This window comes from Dermacentor albipictus, chromosome 4 (assembly GCF_038994185.2).
Source record: "Dermacentor albipictus isolate Rhodes 1998 colony chromosome 4, USDA_Dalb.pri_finalv2, whole genome shotgun sequence".
Taxonomy (NCBI): domain Eukaryota; kingdom Metazoa; phylum Arthropoda; class Arachnida; order Ixodida; family Ixodidae; genus Dermacentor; species Dermacentor albipictus.
In genome coordinates this window covers 177,084,265-177,089,405 of record NC_091824.1, presented here as the reverse complement: position 1 = coordinate 177,089,405, position 5,141 = coordinate 177,084,265, and the positions used below count along the sequence as shown (strand labels likewise).

At 52.7% G+C, this 5,141-nt stretch overlaps 1 pseudogene; it reads right to left on the bottom strand.

Moving 5' to 3' along the window:
* Positions 1–3,397: 3,397 nt before the first annotated feature.
* Positions 3,398–3,516, bottom strand: LOC135908659 (5S ribosomal RNA; annotated as a pseudogene).
* Positions 3,517–5,141: the final 1,625 nt, after the last annotated feature.

Below are 5,141 nucleotides of genomic sequence, written 5' to 3'. Positions count from 1 at the left end.
GAGTGGAGCTGCATGGACGAGAACCTGGGTAGCGACCATAATATAGTGCAAACGATCATCCCGCACCACAAAGCGACGATGAAGATCGGAAACGCCAAGATCACGGACTGGCAGGCCTTTCGCAAATACGAGAGCGCCATTAATGCGACGATAGACGACATAGAAATATGGATCAGAGGAGTCGTGGAAAGAGCCGAGAGGCATACGAAGACAATCCAGCTGTCGCAAGTCACCCCGTGGTCGTCCCCCACTTACTCCACCTGTGGGAGGCGCGGAGGGGACTCGCGAGACGCTGGCAGCGTAACAAATGCAACCGGAAACTCAAAATTCAGATCTCCAAGCTGACCTAGGAAACGCAAGAGTACTCTGAACAACTTGAAAAACAGAACTGGCGCGAAACATGTAACAAGCTTCAAGGGACCTTAAGCAGCAAGCGCACTTGGGTGGTACTCAAGACTCTCCTATCAAAGAAGAACAAGAACACCACAAAACAGTGAGTGCAGAGACCTATACACAACCACCCGGGGAAAGAGGAAGACATCATCGAAGAAGTGAAGAAATTGCTCGGTACAGAGCGGTACATAACTGTAGGTTCGCACTTTGACGAGTATCGAGGAAACCCAAATATAGAATTGGATCGGCCTTTCACAGAAGCAGAAATCGAGAGGGCCTTGAGCAAGCTCACCCGCAACACGGCGCCGGGGTACGACAGAATAAACAACAAGACGCTCCGGAACCTTGACGGACCCTCTGTAGACGCACTCTTAAAATTCATCAAAGAGTGCTGGGAACATGGTAAAGTACCACCGGAATGGAAACATGCCGAGGTAACCATGATACCTAAAGCCAACAAGCCCATCAGCGTGCAGAACCTTCGACCTATATCCCTCACCTCGTGTGTTGGGAAACTCTGAACGCATGGTGCACAACCGCATGATCGAACATCTCGAAGACAACGGACACGTCCCAAACACCATGTTCGGATTTAGAGCTCACCTGTCCACGCAAGACGTGTTACTGCAGACCAAATAAAAAGTCATCGACAAACTGGACACGCACAGCAAAAGAGCCATCCTCGCACTTGACGTGAAAATGGCTTTCGACAACATGTCATACGAAGCCATACTGCAACACCTCAACGTTGTGGTGTTCACCCGCGACGCTCACGGCGCGCCGGACGACCACCACCGCGGGTTCGAGCACTCCGAGCCGCCACGCGTGCAGGGCACCGCGCGCCCGCGCCTGCTCCGGCCCGCTCCGTGTGCCGACGCGCAGCTGCGCGCGTACGCGCCCCGCCGGCCCCACAGCTTAGGGGGAGGCGAGACCGCGCGCGCGCAGCAAGGGAGACCCTAGGCAAAGCTCTCGAGAAACAACAAAGAACATTTATTACACTGGGAGTTAATACAAACACATGTTTTAGCATTACGTCCGAATATAAATCTGAATCACACAAAACATGGCCGAATGGTCGCCGGTGGCCGCTAATGGCGCGCCGCGACAGAGAGAGAGAACAAAGAACCCGAGCAGTAAGAATTTGCCTATCCTTCGGTCAGCGCCTGTTATCGTGCTCCCCACAGCAGAGAAAAGGGAAACAGAGAGAAACGACAGACGAACAGACGGGGGCACGATCGGCAGACGCTGCCTCAGGACATCGAGACGACGGAAGAGTGCGCGCACGCCCGCCGAGGCCGGGACCCCGACGAGCCGGAGTAACCATCGGCCGGCGGCGGACAAAGGGGGCCGCCGCCGGCAGAGAGGAACATGTACGCACCTTCCGACGCCCCGATGTGGTCTCCCCGGGACCCCGTCTTGCGCGCGCTTACCCGGAGTGCACGCAAGCAGGGCCCGAATCCCGCCAAAATTTCGGCCAATGGGGAAAGCCTGTTGACCTTCGCGTGGGCGGGGTGACAGCAGAGCGACAGTGTTTTATGACCCGCTGCCACCCCGTCCAGGCAAGGAGGAGAGGGACACGGAGCCCCCGGCAACACAACGCCATGGCCTCCACACAGCCATCGCGAGAGCCTGAGAAACGCCGCGAGAGAAGAAACCCCACAACGTATATAACTGCGGTAATATATATATATATGTGTGTGTATATATATATATATATATATATATATATATATATATATATATATATATATATATATATATATATATATATATATATATATATATATATATATATATACTTACATCAAAGCTTTTCTGAAGGAACGGACCGCCACAGTGGGGATAGGCAACTTACGCTCTGAGAAATTCGACATACCGCGAAAGGGAAGGCTACAAGGCTCCGTCACTTCGCCAATGCTATTCAATCTAGCGATGAGCTCGCTACCCTAAGGACTGAAGCAAATAGAAGGGATTGGTCACGCAATATATGCTGACGGCGTCACCATCTGGACTACGGGAGGGTCGACAGGTAAATAGCAAGACGCTCTGCAAGAAGCGGTTGACACAACGGAGAAGTACCTGGAAGCATGTGGACTGACTTGCGCACCAGAAAGATCAGAGCTCTTGGTGCTAAGAAAGTGCACAAGAGGCCGACAACCGCAGCATATACCAGACCCGGAAGTAAAGGTGGGAGGCATGATTCCGCAGGTAACGACGTTCCGCATCCTCGCACTCCTGATTCAAAAGGACGAGGCCGGGGAGCAGAGTTGGAAAAAAATCAGAGAACAATGCAACAAATAACCCGCCTTATCTAAGGAGTGACAAGAAAAAGGCACGGACTCAAGGTGGAAGACTGCACGAGAATAATACAAGCGCTGCTCACGAGCATCGTCACCTACGGGACCCCATACGTTGACATGAAGAACAGTCAACGAGACAACGTAAATGCCCTCATCAGAAAATCCTGCAAAATTGCGTTGGGCCTGTCCCCTTCCACGTCCACAATGAAACTACTCAAAATGGGAGTTCACAACACGTGGGAAGAGCTCGTGGAAGCGCACAACGTCAACCAACTGGAGAGACTAAAGCTAACAAAAACGGGAAGAGCCCTGCATCAAGATCTCGGCTACCAAGTCGAGCATGAGAGGCACCTACCTCAGCGTATCCCACACGAGATCAGAGAGAAGCTACACATAAGTACCATTCCCAGAAACAGGCATGCCGAGTACGACAAGGAAAGGAGACAGGTGACAATACAAAAAAATTAAATTATAGGGTATTACGTGACAAAACCACTTTCTGATTATGCGGCACACCGTAGTGGAGGACTGCGGAAATTTCAGCCACCTGGGGTTCCTTAACGTGCACCTAAATCTAATTACACGGGTGTTTTCGCATTTCACCCCCATCGAAAGCGGCCACCGTGGCCGGGATTCGATCCCGCGACCTTGTGCTCAGCAGCCTAACACCATAGCCGCTGAGCAACCATGGCGGGTGAGAAGGGTGCCATCAGCACTCTGTGTTCCCAGGTGGTCTCCCTCCCAAGTACTGAGCGAGCCCAATGGTGCTTAGCTTCTGGGATCGGACGAGAACCGGCGTATTCTTCATGGTATGGCCGATGGCGACGACAATACAGGCGCTCAAGCACATACTGGAACGCATCAACAGCAAAGAAGAAAATGTGAGATACACGGACGCAGCTGCGTACAGAACAAACGACCGATTTGCAATCAGCGTGGTCGACGAGAAGGGCGAACAACTTACAGCCACATCCATACGTGCCAAGGACGCGAGCACAGTGGAGGAGCTGGGCATAGCCCTGGCCATCGCAACGTGCCAGAAGACCCTGTGGTTACCGTGGTGACGGACTCGCAAGAAGCATGCAGGAGGTATGTGAACGGAAGGATCGGAAAGGCAGCACTTCAGGTCTTGACCAACGCCGAGATAGAAACAGCACAAATCCTCTGGACGCCGGGACACGAGTCTCTCGCGGGGAACCAGGCGGCACACGCCGCGGCTCGAGATCATGCACTCCGAGCCATCTCCGACACGCAGAGAACACGGACCAACGACTGCGACGAGGATGATGAACAAGTATCCAAGAAGTACTCGGGTATCCTGGCGCACTACAGGAAACAGAGGCGTCGCTACCCGCCCGCGCATAAGACGATGAGTAGGGAGCAAGCGGTAACCTGGAGAAGGCTCCAGGCTGAAACCTACCCGCATGGAACACTGCTGCACGCCATGCATCCGGGCACCTACGGGCGAGACTGCAAGTTCTGCCCGCCGGACACGCCCAACACCTTGCGCCATATGGTGCTGGAGTGCAGAAATAACCGCGAAGTACCACCGTCATCATCACCACCAGGCAATAACATGCAGGAAGAAGCGGATATAGAGGAAGAATCGGAAGACCAGTGGGAGGCTCTGCTGGTGACGCAAGACCCTGACAACCAGCTGCGGTTGATAAACAGGGCTCGGGCGGCGGCAGCGAGCCATGGCTACCTGGACTGAGGAGGCCACCCACCTTTGGGCTCAAGAAGCCTGGTCTAGCAATAAAGTTTCTCGCTCTCTCTTTACATGTTCGTCTATCATTTCTACTCACCAATGACGACGGGAGTCTTTCTGCTCGGTGCTGTAAGTATAAGTTGCGAGCAAACTAAACTCTCTTCGCGGCTCTAGTGGCCCACTGAAATCGCACGGCCAATCCACGTGATGGATTGCAGGCGAAAATGTGGCGGGACGACAATCGTGCGGACTTTCCCTTCGAAAGTGGGCTGATACTATGTCTCTCGGGTATTTTTGGCATTACTGAGGCGTACCGCCGAAAAACTGAACGTTTTCTTTTATTTCTGTGACTGTTGCAATTGCTTGATTTACTTATTTACGTATTGACGCGTGTATTCTATGCAGACGACGACGACGATGGGAGCACTATAACAGACTCCGCCTAGTGGGTCAGAGCGAGATTGGGTGATGACGAAGAAGACGTGTCTCTGCTCGGTTTTCTTTTTTTTAACAGATTGTCCGGTTCGGGAAGAACGTCTCCCTGTGTTCTGTCCGCGTTGTACCGCGACAGTATGTATCGAATGCAGCAAGGCCGCGCAAGTACGTGATACTATAAGGAAGCGAGTCTTAGCAAACAAAATGATAACTGCATCGAAGCGGAAGGGCCCGGAATGACACCTGTGAGTTCGTCACGAGGAGAGAAACTAAAGCCCCTTAAACTTCGTAAAGTACTGCCATGC